General features: G+C 38.6%; 1 protein-coding gene across 1 annotated transcript in view; it reads left to right on the forward strand.

The window, feature by feature from the left end:
- The window catches only part of LOC110452582 (2-oxoisovalerate dehydrogenase subunit beta, mitochondrial-like), a 93,779-nt gene extending 80,100 nt beyond the window's left edge, over positions 1-13,679 (forward strand). The window contains exon 10 of the mRNA XM_021501211.1: positions 13,533-13,679. The gene's annotated coding sequence lies outside the window, so the exon portion shown is untranslated. The remainder of the gene's footprint in view (positions 1-13,532) is intronic.
- The last annotated feature ends 693 nt before the right edge of the window (positions 13,680-14,372 follow it).

The following is a 14,372-nucleotide window of genomic DNA, read 5'->3' on the forward strand; positions in this document are numbered from 1 at the left end:
TTGTAGTGTATTAATTACTATGCAGTGTGCTTTGTGAAATATCCACGTATTCACGTGAATACGTGGATATTTCACAAAGCACAGTTCAATAATATTTTAAGATGTAAGAATTAAGCATCTAGTTCGGTCGTTCCGAGTGAGTAGTTTTTGTAGTGTATTAATTACTATGCAGTGTGATCAGGTTACTATCAGTTCCCACGTGCTGAGATTCTATGAACACCTGTGTTATGCATTTATGAATGTAATTTTTGTCAATGGGTCTAAGCATACAGAATGTAAATATTGTCTGATGTATGTAAAAATCTCAGTGTTACTGTCTGGTGCATGTAAAACTCTCAATGTTACTATCTGCTGTATGTAAAAATTCTCAGTGTTACTATCTGCTGTATGTAAAACTCTCAGTGTTACTGTCTTCTGTAAGTAAAACTCTCAGTGTTACTGTCTGGTGCATGTAAAACTCTCAATGTTACTGTCTGATGTATGTAAAATTCTCAATGTTACTGTCTGCTGTATGTAAAACTCTCAGTGTTACTGTCTGCTGTATGTAAAACTCTCAATGTTACTGTCTGCTGTATGTAAAACTTTCAGTGTTAATGTCTGCTGTAAGTAAAACTCTCAGTGTTACTGTCTGGTGTATGTAAAACTCTCAGTTACAATGTCTGCTGTTTGTAAAACTATCAATGTTACTGTCTGCTGTATGTAAAATTCTCAGTTACAATGTCTGGTGTATGTAAAAATCTCAGTGTTACTGTCTGGTGCATGTAAAACTCTCAATGTTACTGTCTGATGTATGTAAAATTCTCAATGTTACTGTCTGCTGTATGTAAAACTCTCAGTGTTACTGTCTTCTGTAAGTAAAACTCTCAGTGTTACTGTCTGGTGTATGTAAAACTATGAGTGTTTCAGTCTCGTGTATGTAAAACTCTCAGTGTTACTGTCTGCTGTATGTAAAACTATTAGTGTTAATGTCTGCTGTATGTAAAACTTAGTGTTACTGTCTGATGTTTGTAAAACTCTCAGTGTTACTGTCTGCTGTATCTAAAACTCTCAGTGCTACTGTCTGCTGTATCTTAAACTCTCAGTGTTACTGTCTGCTGTAAGTAAAACTCTCAGTGTTACTGTCTGGTGTATGTAAAACTATGAGCGTTTCAGTCTCGTGTATGTAAAACTCTCAGTGTTACTGTCTAATGTATGTAAAACATAGTGTTAATGTCTGCTGTATGTAAATCTCTCAGTGTTACTGTCTGCTGTATGTAAAACTCTCAGTGTTACTGTCTACTGTATGTAAAACTCTCAGTGTTAATGTCTGATGTATGTAAATCTCTCAGTGTTACTGTCTGCTGTATGTAAAACTCTCAGTGTTACTGTCTGCTGTAAGTAAAACTCTCAGTGTTACTGTCTGGTGTATGTAACATTATCAGTTACAATGTCTGGTGTATGTAAAAATCTCAGTGTTACTGTCTGCTGTATGTAAAACTCTCAATGCTACTGTCTGCTGTATGTAAATCTCTCAGTGTTACTGTCTGCTGTAAGTAAAACTCTCAGTGTTACTGTCTGCTGTATGTAAAACTCTCAGTGCTACTGTCTGCTGTATGTAAAACTCTCAGTGATATTGTCTACTGTATGTAAAACTCTCAGTGTTAATGTCTGCTGTATGAAAAACTCTCAGTGTTACTGTCTGCTGTATGTAAACCTCTCAGTGCTACTGTCTGCTGTATGTAAAACTCTCAGTGATATTGCCTACTGTATGTAAAACTCTCAGTGTTACTGTCTGCTGGACGTAAAACTCTCAGTGTTACTGTCTGCTGTATGTAAAACTCTCAGTGTTACTGTCTGCTGTATGTAAAACTCTCAATGTTACTGTCTGCTATATGTCAAATTCTCAGTGTTACTGCCTGCTGTATGTAAAACTCTCAGTGTTACTGTCTGCTGTATTTAAAACTCAGTGTTACTGTCTGCTGTATGTCAAACTCTCTATGTTACTGTCTGCTGTATGTCAAACTCTCAGTGTTACTGTCTGATGTATGTAAAACTATCTGTGTTACTGTTTGTTGTATGGTTAACTCTCAGTGTTACCGTCTGCTGTATGTAAAACTCTCAATGTTAATGTCTGCTATATGTCAAATTCTCAGTGTTACTGCCTGATGTATGTAAAACTCTCAGTGTTACTGTCTGCTGTTTGTAAAACTCTCAATGTTACTATCTGCTGTATGTAAAACTCTCAATGTTACTGTCTGCTATATGTAAAATTCTCAGTGTTACTGCCTGCTGTATGTAAAACTCTCAGTGTTACTGTCTGCTGTATGTAAAACTCTCAATGTTACTTTATCAAGTATGTAAAACTCTCAGTGTTACTGTCTGCTGTATGTAAAACTCTTAGCGTTACTATCTGCTGTATGTAAATCTCTCAGTGTTACTGTCTGCTGTATGTCAAACTCTCAGTGTATGGATGTAAAACTCTTAAAACTCTCAGTGTTACTGTCTGCTGTATTTAAAACTCAGTGTTACTGTCTGCTGTATGTCAAACTCTCAATGTTAATGTCTGCTGTATGTCAAACTCTCAGTGTTACTGTCTGATGTATGTAAAACTCTCAGTGTTACTGTCTGTTGTATGTAAAACTTTCAGTGTTACTGTCTGCTGTATGTAAAACTCTTAATGTTACTATCTGCTGTATGTAAAACTCTCAGTGTTACTGTCTGATGGATGTAAAACTCTCAGTGTTACTGTCTGCTGTATTTAAAACTCTCAATGTTACTATTTGATGTATGTAAAACTCTCAATGTTACTGGCTGGTGTATGTAAAACTCTCAGTGTTAATATCTGCTGTATCTAAAACTCTCAGTGTTACTGTCTGATGTATGTAAATCTCTCAGTGTTACTATCTGCTGTATGTAAAACTCTCAGTGGTACTGTCTGCTGTATGTAAAACTCTCAGTGTTTCTGTCTGCTGTATGTAAAACTCTCAGTGTTATTGTCTACTGTATGTAAAACTCTCAGTGTTACTGTCTGCTGTATCTAAAACTCTCAGTGTTACTGTCTGCTTTATGTAAAACTCTCAGTGTTACTATCTGCTGTATGTAAAACTCTCAATGTTACTGTCTGCTATATGTCAAACTCTCAGTGTTACTGTCTGCTGTATGTAAACCTCTCAATGTTACTATCTGCTATATGTAAAACTCTCAGTGTTACTGTCTGATGGATGTAAAACTCTCAGTGTTACTGTCTGCTGTATATAAAACTCTCAGTGTTACTGTCTGATGTATGTAAATCTCTCAGTGTTACTATCTGCTGTATGTAAAACTCTCAATGTTACTGGCTGGTGTATGTAAAAATCTTAGTGTTAATATCTGCTGTATTTAAAACTCTCAGTGTTACTGTCTGCTGTATATAAAACTCTCAGTGTTACTGTCTGATGTATGTAAATCTCTCAGTGTTACTATCTGCTGTATGTAAAACTCTCAATGTTACTGTCTGCTATATGTCAAACTCTCAGTGTTACTGTCTGCTGTATGTAAACCTCTCAATGTTACTATCTGCTATATGTAAAACTCTCAGTGTTACTGTCTGATGGATGTAAAACTCTCAGTGTTACTGTCTGATGCATGTAAAACTCTCAGTGTTACTCTCTGCAGTATCTTGAACTCTCAGTTACAATATCTAATGTTAGATTCTTCTCCTCGTACTGGATCTCTATTTATATATGTTATGTGTGTTATGTAGATCCACATCTTCACAATTAAAAAAAAATCTGCCTCACAATCACAGCTGTTTAGTAAAGGATTACGTGACCAATTTATCTTGACATTAGGTAATGGAATCAGATATGTGTATGTTACTGTCTGCTGTATGTAAAACTCTCAGTGTTATTGTCTACTGTATGTAAAACTCTCAGTGTTACTGTCTGCTGTATATAAAACTCTCAGTGTTACTGTCTGATGTATGTAAAACTCTTAGCGTTACTATCTGCTGTATGTAAAACTCTCAATGTTACTGGCTGGTGGATGTAAAACTCTCAGTGTTACTATCTGATGTATGTAAAACTCTCAGTGGTACTGTCTGATGCATGTAAAACTCTCAGTGTTTCTCTCTGCAGTATCTTTAACTCTCAGTTACAATATCTAATGTTAGATTCTTCTCCTCGTACTGGATCTCTATTTATATATGTTATGTGTGTTATGTAGATCCACATCTTCACAATTAAAAAAAAATCTGCCTCACAATCACAGCTGTTTATTAAAGGATTACGTGACCAATTTATCTTGACATTAGGTAATGGAATCAGATATGTGTATGTTACTGTCTGCTGTATGTAAAACTCTCAGTGTTATTGTCTACTGTATGTAAAACTCTCAGTGTTACTGTCTGGTGCATGTAAAACTCTCAGTGTTACTCTCTGCAGTATCTTGAACTCTCAGTTACAATATCTAATGTTAGATTCTTCTCCTTGTACTGGACCTCTATTTATATATGTTATGTGTGTTATGTAGATCCACATCTTCACAATTAAAAAAAAATCTGCCTCACAATCACAGCTGTTTAGTAAAGGATTACGTGACCAATTTATCTTGACATTAGGTAATGGAATCAGATATGTGTATGTTACTGTCTGCTGTATGTAAAACTCTCAGTGTTATTGTCTACTGTATGTAAAACTCTCAGTGTTACTGTCTGCGGTATGTAAAACTCTCAATGTTACTATCTGCTGTATGTAAAACTCTCAGTGTTACTGTCTGATGCATGTAAAACTCTCAGTGTTACTCTCTGCAGTATCTTTAACTCTCAGTTACAATATCTAATGTTAGATTCTTCTCCTTGTACTGGATCTCTATTTATATATGTTATGTGTGTTATGTAGATCCCCATCTTCACAATAAAAAAAATCTGCCTCACAATCACAGCTGTTTAGTAAAGGATTACGTGACCAATTTATCTTGACATTAGGTAATGGAATCAGATATGTGTATAATTAGAGCAATCAGTTTTGTTTTTCCATTGGGTCAGGTTATCGTTGAAATATCAACAGAAAGCTATCTCCATTTTTATCTGTCATTGATTCCAGTAGCAACATTAAAATATACATGTAGCTATATTTACAGGGGCAGCTTCAGCCGACTTTCAATTTAAAGCAGGTGTTCCTACAACATACTGGATACATCTGTATTACATAAAGGGCTTGAATTTCATGTAAACAACTTTAAATCCTAGAAAAATCTTACATTACATCCTTAAATAAAACCTTTTAAGAGCCAAATAGATGTTTCTGTCTGTAATACAGGTCTAGACGTGATACAGAAACTAGACATGTGGTAAATGAAGTTTTGTGTGATAACAACATCATGCATGTTTATTCAAACATGTGTATGAGTGTTAACTTCAGTTAAGCCTTTCACCCCTATGCAACTTTAGTAGACTATACCATGCATTGATCTGGATGAGTCCATTATGGTCTGCAGTACTAGTGGTGGAAGGGTTAAGCAAACTTCATCCACATTTCATTTCCTTTAGGATGTGTGTTCTGTCCCCTAACGGAGACAAACCAAAGTCCTTAACCTAGGTACCTATTGCTCTGAGCTCTACATTCAGCTTTAAATGGGTGTTGGTGAGGCCTGATTGGCTCGTTGTCAGTATAATGTGACTGGATGGTGTGACATGCTACTGGCCCAGGTTATGACATTTCAGTTTGGTGTCACTCAAAAAGTGTCCCGTTATCTTAGGACACTGTCTTCAAACAATACATCCTCCCCTCCTCCTCCCTAAAACAGGGACATTTTAACAAGTACCCACTTGTACCGGTTACTGATCATTGACTGAGATGGAGATAAAGATCCAGTATCAAGCTGTAAATTTGATTCATTCGTATTTCAGTCATAACAACAATGTCTTATCTCCCAAGTCCTATTATAATGTTTATATATCATGATATGAAATCATTAAAACTCAAAATAACCTTCAGTTATGTGGAGAACATACTAAATCAATAACCACACAATATTGTGATCTTTCTAAATCATCATGATGGTAGGATTTGAGGGAGCACAAAGTATATAGGACCAATACTGAAAGGAAATGTCTGTCTTTGATTCTGTCACCACATGCACAATCCAAGCATGTTAATTACATGTATGTTATAATTACCCAATTATCAGTGTATAGTTCTATAGGCTTCACTGAAATCTATTGATAGTTACCTTACATGACCATTAGTTTGATGACTTTGTGAATGAAGTTTTAGCACACTTAAATGAAGGTCATATTGATCTTTTCATAATGACCTTCAGTGACCTCAAATGCAGCCACACAATCAACCAGTGCATAAGTTTATGAAGTATCTCTAAGGAAACTTTCTTTTTTTTTTTGGAAATAAACCTATGAAACATTTTTTTTATATATAAAATGTTGTAAAAAAATATCTTTTCAAAGTAACACTTGTCTTTTACCTTTGATATAGAGACTTTGAATGTTACCTCATACACCGCCAGTTGGTCAGCCTGATGTTTGAGCACCTTATATGACAAAGGAAATGTCAGGTATATATGAAAATAAATAAAACCTTACAAAAGTAAGTTCCCATGACCTTTGAACTTGGAACTGTAAACATAATTTGTGTTTTGAGTTTGAGTACCCTTGGCCTATGACGCCGAACAAGCTACATTGGTACCTTCCATTTTTCGTTCAAAAATATCTATTCTGTTTTTAAAGTATCAAACTTTTGAGGTGTTTGTCACTCTGTGAAACATTTGTGTAATGTGCAGTTATAAATAGTATGCAGATCACAAACAACATAATAATCTGCTGATGTAATGGATGTAGAGTTATTGGCGCAGCATGTGAGTTAATTTCCCCACCATTTGTGTCGCATATAGTAGGGATAATGAAAGGCAATTAGTCCACAGGAAAATGTGTATCATTATCAGGCCAATACAGTAGTACAACCTTAGGGTTCCCTTTACAGCTCAATACTACATAAACAAGGCGCAATACAGTAGTACAACCTTAGGGTTCCCTTTACAGCTCATGTGTATCATTATCAGGCCAATACAGTAGTAAAACCTTAGGGTTCCCTTTACAGCTCATGTGTATCATTATCAGGCCAATACAGTAGTAAAACCTTAGGGTTCCCTTTACAGCTCATGTGTATCATTATCAGGCCAATACAGTAGTAAAACCTTAGGGTTCCCTTTACAGCTCATGTGTATCATTATCAGGCCAATACAGTAGTAAAACCTTAGGGTTCCCTTTACAGCTCATGTGTATCATTATCAGGCCAATACAGTAGTAAAACCTTAGGGTTCCCTTTACAGCTCATGTGTATCATTATCAGGCCAATACAGTAGTAAAACCTTAGGGTTCCCTTTACAGCTCATGTGTATCATTATCAGGCCAATACAGTAGTAAAACCTTAGGGTTCCCTTTACAGCTCATGTGTATCATTATCAGGCCAATACAGTAGTAAAACCTTAGGGTTCCCTTTACAGCTCATGTGTATCATTATCAGGCCAATACAGTAGTAAAACCTTAGGGTTCCCTTTACAGCTCATGTGTATCATTATCAGGCCAATACAGTAGTAAAACCTTAGGGTTCCCTTTACAGCTCATGTGTATCATTATCAGGCCTATACAGTAGTAAAACCTTAGGGTTCCCTTTACAGCTCATGTGTATCATTATCAGGCCAATACAGTAGTAAAACCTTAGGGTTCCCTTTACAGCTCATGTGTATCATTATCAGGCCAATACAGTAGTAAAACCTTAGGGTTCCCTTTACAGCTCATGTGTATTATTATCAGGCCAATACAGTAGTAAAACCTTAGGGTTCCCTTTACAGCTCATGTGTATCATTATCAGGCCTATATATACAGTAGTAAAACCTTAGGGTTCCCTTTACAGCTCATGTGTATCATTATCAGGCCTATATATACAGTAGTAAAACCTTAGGGTTCCCTTTACAGCTCAATACTACATCTACAAGGCTCAATGCAAAAGTTTTAACCAGGAATATTTTGGAGAATCTGAAGAAACTATGTCATGTACATGCAGCTTTATAAAATGATGTCTAAAGCTACCCATATCATTATTATTTATGGCGGTTGTGCATTTAGGTGTCTGGGGCCATTGATTTAAACATTTCTCTATTGGGTTGTACCTACCTCACAAAGAGATGTTTTAGTTCATACAAAAGAATAAGACAGTATTTTTAGTATGGATTTTTTTACCATAATTTTTTAAATGAGAGATTTGAAGAGAAATTAAGCAAAACTACAGACAAAAGTATTTAATCAACTAAATGTTACATGTATTTTAAAGGAGATACCTCCTTACAATCACAATCAAATTATTTGCTATATTGTAGTAGAGTAATAGATCTCCTCAGAATTATTGTACTCCTTGACAAGTTTTACATTCAGTTTCTAGAATCTATAGCTACATCTTGAATCATACTTACAATATTGGAACCTTTGAGGTATTTGAACTGTTAATCTGTGGACAGATCACAGTAGATGATGATAACAACAGTAATAGTTTTAATAAGATCACCAGGTATATAATTGTATCTTTGAACAGACTTACATCAAAAGGCTCAATCAATTAAGGTAATGTACCAAAGAAAAGGTTAAGTTTTGTCCTTCCCCCTGTGTCAATACACCTCCCCAAACACACACATGGTAAACTCCTATAGTATCATAGGACATTGGTGTGTCTGATAATGAGGTGTGATATCTCCTTGAGAGTTAGGATCAAGTGATAGTTTCATCATCACAGCCACTCTCACTCAGTTGCTAAAACAGTGGACCATTTCCTCTCATTCCTGTAGGTGTATGACAGAACTTTCTCACAAACTTCACAGGGTGACTCTATCTCACATGGGGTAGGGAAAGACAGCTGACACACGCTATGACGTCATAATAATGAATTGTCCACGTGACATCATTGTATTGTTTCTGGGATGTCATACAATTGAAAGAAGAAATCCGCCGACTCAACCCAACGGTTTTGGGGTTTTGGTGGAAGAATCATAACAATGTTTATTCCGACTGGAATTTGTTTGTTTGTAAGTATGTGAGAAAAAATTATTCAAACATGGGTCTGTTCCATGGACAGGGATATCTCAACCCTCGTGTAAGAGTTTGGCTGGTCAGCATAAGGACTGCCGAGTGTTGGCCAGCCAAACTCTTACACGAGGATTGAGATATCCCTGTCCATGGAACAGACCCCTATAAGATTCTGTTAGTCTGGAGTAGGAAAAAGGTGTAAGATGTTTCTATGTGATAACAACAATGTGTCATCATGAAATCGGGAACATTATGCATACCATGATGCAGAATTTGCATTGTTTTTTTTTTTCAGTTTCTGAACTAATTCTGGTGATTGGAATAAGAGAAAAATTGTCTTTCTTGCTCAAGGGTGTAAGACAGGGAAATTTCACCCAAAGGGTTTTCGATTGGTGCAAAACCTTTAGCAAGCCTAAGGTTTTGCCCAATTTTAAAACCCCTCCGGTGGAATTCCCCTATGCTACACCCCTGGACATGAGAGAGGCTTTTTATCTTTAATCCACTGGCGGGCTAGAAATAAACTATAACTGATAGAAAGCAAACAATGCAACAAAGGAAAAAAAATAAGTTTGTGAAATCTAATTTCTTGTACTCTATATGAAATATATCATATCATATATAAGCACAATTAAACATCTCCAGGAGATTGGGGGTTTGTAAAATGAAAGAGTGGGAAAAGCAGTTGAAAGAAAGTAAAGCTACAGTCCACTGTTTTATCGCAATATAAATACAAATCAACAAAATTACTGGTTAAAGCATTTCAATAAACTTTTATTAATCTGTCTGACCTAGCTGACTTGGTTATCGTCATTTTATAGAACTAATATCTTCACGATTTTTAAAATGCATATAAATATAGCGGTATATACTTGTAACTACCTACCTATATGATGGAGGTTATTGGCTTACCTATGGGGCGACCTATATGATGGTGGTTACTGGCACACCTATGGGGCGACCTATATGATGGTGGTTACTGGCACACCTATGGGGAGACCTATATGATGGAGGTTATTGGCACAGCTATGGGGCAACCTATATGATGGAGGTTATTGGCACAGCTATGGGGTGACCTATATGATGGTGGTTATTGGCACACCTATAGGGCTACCTATATGAGGGTGGTTATTGGCACACCTATGGGGCGACCTATATGAGGGTGGTTATTGGCACACCTATGGGGCGACCTTTATGATGGTGGTTATATTGGCACACCTACATGTATGGGGCGACCTATATGATGGAGGTTATTGGTACACCTATGGGGGGACCTATATGATGGTGGTTATTGGCACACCTATGGGGTGACCTTTATGATGGTGGTTATATTGGTACACCTACATGTATGGGGCGACCTATATGATGGAGGTTATTGGCACACCTATGGGGCGACCTATAATATGAGGGTGGTTATTGGCACACCTATGGGGCGACTTTTATGATGGTGGTTACTGGCACACCTATGGGGAGACCTATATGATGGAGGGTATTGGCACAGCTATGGGGCAACCTATATGATGGAGGTTATTGGCAGAGCTATGGGGCAACCTATATGAGGGTGGTTACTATTGGCACACCTATGGGGTGACCTATATGAGGGTGGTTATATTTATTGGCACACCTATGGGGCGACCTAGATGACAGTGGCTACTGGCACACCTATGGGGCAACCTATATGATGGTTGTTATTGGCACACCTCTGGGGTGACCTATATGATGGTGGTTATATTGGCACACCTACATGTATCACAGCTATGGGGCAACCTATATGATGGAGGTTATTGGCACAGCTATGGGGTGACCTATATGATGGTGGTTATTGGCACACCTATAGGGCAACCTATATGAGGATGGTTATTGGCACACCTATGGGGCGACCTTTATGATGGTGGTTATATTGGTACACCTACATGTATGGGGCGACCTATATGATGGAGGTTATTGGCACACCTATGGGGGGACCTATATGATGGTGGTTATTGGCACACCTATGGGGCGACCTTTATGATGGTGGTTATATTGGCACACCTACATGTATGGGGCGACCTATATGATGGATGTTATTGGCACACCTATGGGGTGACCTTTATGATGGTGGTTATATTGGTACACCTACATGTATGGGGCGACCTATATGATGGAGGATATTGGCACACCTATGGGGCGACCTATATGATGAAGGTTATTGGCACACCTATGGGGCGACCTATATTGACCTTTATGATGGTGGTTATTGGCACACCTATGGGGCGACCTTTATGATGGTGGTTACTGGCACACCTATGGGGAGACCTATATGATGGAGGGTATTGGCACAGCTATGGGGCAACCTATATGATGGAGGTTATGGGCACACCTATGGGGCGACCTATTTGATGGAGTTTATATTGGCACATCCACAATGTAAAGGGCGACCTATATGATGCAGGTTATTGGCACACCTATGGGGCGACCTATATGCTGGAGGTTATTGGCACTCCTATGGAGGGTGGTTATTGGCACACCTATGGGACGACCTTTATGATGGTGGTTACTGGCACACCTATGGGGAGACCTATATGATGGAGGTTATTGGCACATCTATGGGGCGACCTATATGAGGGTGGTTATGATGGAGGTTATTGGTACACCTATGGGGGGACCTATATGATGGTGGTCATTGGCACACCTATGGGGTGACCTTTATGATGGTGGTTATTGGCACACCTATGGGGCGACCTTTATGATGGTGGTTATATTGGTACACCTACATGTATGGGGCGACCTATATGATGGAGGTTATTGGTACACCTATGGGGCGACCTATATGATGGTGGTTATTGGCACACCTATGGGTGACCTTTATGATGGTGGTTATTGGCACACCTATGGGGCGACCTATAAGATGGTGGTTATTGGCACACCTATAGGGCAACCTATATGAGGATGGTTATTGGCACACCTATGGGGCGACCTTTATGATGGTGGTTATATTGGTACACCTACATGTATGGGGCGACCTATATGATGGATGTTATTGGCACACCTATGGGGTGACCTTTATGATGGTGGTTATTGGCACACCTATGGGGCGACCTTTATGATGGTGGTTACTGGCACACCTATGGGGAGACCTATATGATGGAGGGTATTGGCACAGCTATGGGGCAACCTATATGATGGAGGTTATTGGCACAGCTATGGGGCAACCTATAAGATGGTGGTTATTGGCACACCTATAGGGCAACCTATATGAGGATGGTTATTGGCACACCTATGGGGCGACCTTTATGATGGTGGTTACTGGCACACCTATGGGGAGACCTATATGATGGAGGTTATTGGCACATCTATGGGGCGACCTATATGAGGGTGGTTATTGGCACACCTATGGGGCGACCTATATGAGGGTGGTTATATTTATTGGCACACCTATGGGGCGACCTATATGACAGTGGTTACTGGCACACCTATGGGGCAACCTATATGATGGTTGTTATTGGCACACCTATGGGGTGACCTATATGATGGTGGTTATATTGGCACACCTACATGTATGGGGCGACCTATATGGTGGAGGTTATTGGCACACCTATGGGGCAACCTATATGATGGTTGTTATTGGCACACCTATGGGGCGACCTATATGAGGGTGGTTATTGGCACACCTATGGGGCAACCTATATAATGGTTGTTACTGGCACACCTATGGGGCGACCTATATGATGGTTGTTCTTGGCACACCTATGAGGCGACCTATATGATGGTGGTTACTGGCACACCTATGAGGCGACCTATATGATGGAGGTTATGGGCACACCTATGGGGGCGACCTATTTGATGGAGGTTATATTGGCACATCCACAATGTAAAGGGCGGCCTATATGATGCAGGTTATTGGCACACCTATGGGTCGACCTATATGCTGGAGGTTATTGGCACTCCTCTGGGGCGACCTATATAATGGTGGTTATTGGCACACCTATGGGGCGACCTATATGAGGGAGGTTATTGGCACACCTATGGGGCGACCTATATGCTGGAGGTTATTGGCACACCTATGGGGCGACCTATATGATGGTGGTTATTGGCACACCTATGGGGCGACCTATATGATGGTGGTTATATTGGCACACCTACAATGTATGGGGCGACCTATATGATGGAGGTTTTTGGCACACCTAGGGGGCGACCTATATGATGGAGGTTATTTGCACACCTATGGGGCCACCTATATGATGGAGGTTATTGGCACACCTATGGGGCCACCTATGTGATGGAGGTTATTGGCACACCTATGGGGCGACCTATATGATGGAGGTTATTGGCACACCTATGGGGCCACCTTTATGATGGAGGTTATTTGCACACCTATGGGGCCACCTATGTGATGGAGGTTATTGGCACACCTATGGGGCAAAATGTCTCCATTAATTCATGCAATTTACTCCTGGAAAATGATCCTGAAAATTCTCATTATAATTTAAATCTGTATTTTTATCAGGGCTCTACTCTGGACATGCTGGAGACATATGTGGCTCCCAGACCTTTCGCCAGAAATGTTTGGACTTGCACCTTTGATACAGTGCTGATCTGCTTCCTCTTAAGGTAATAGGAGTGTAATTGCTAGATGGAAATGTAGGGAGACAGTATCACAATTTCCGCATTTTCGAATGTTTAATATTAAACTGATGAATATTGTATGCTTATTATTGACAGAACAGTGTCTTCTTTCAATATTAAAGTATTGCAAAGCAATCCAGGCATTAATTCAGTTGTTTTTTAATCAATGAGTCACATGTGTCCATTTTTCTGTACTTCAGGAAACCGGCTACCTATTTCACTACTGTGAAGTTTTTCAAGAATGATAACTCTTGCATGCAATTACTATGTGTATATGGTTTTATTATAAAATGTCAATTTTTAATCGTTTATAGATGATTAATTTTACACAATTTCAGCATTTATGAAATTGATATACATTAATGCAATACTAATCTATGTTAGTATCATTTTTATTGACATTATTTTGCAAAAAGGATGTGTGTTTCAATTTTTTTCAAAATTCAATCCTTTTTACATAAATTTCCATTTAAAATCCTTAAAATTCTGACAACCTATATTTTTTTTGTGGCAGAAAATTTTCTTTACTTCAATTCAATATAACTACAAAATTTGAATAAATTCTACTGAGAAATGGCGACACAATCCTATTACCTTAAAGTTAAGTCTGGCTACGCCTCTGTTTGTGTTGATGTTTCACCCTATGGACCTTTTTCTTCACCTTCCTCTTCTGCCATAGTGCATGTCACCTCCTGCATAAGAAATAGTTGTTTCTTATCAT

This window comes from Mizuhopecten yessoensis, unplaced genomic scaffold, assembly GCF_002113885.1.
Source record: "Mizuhopecten yessoensis strain PY_sf001 unplaced genomic scaffold, ASM211388v2 scaffold6731, whole genome shotgun sequence".
Taxonomy (NCBI): Eukaryota; Metazoa; Mollusca; class Bivalvia; order Pectinida; family Pectinidae; genus Mizuhopecten; species Mizuhopecten yessoensis.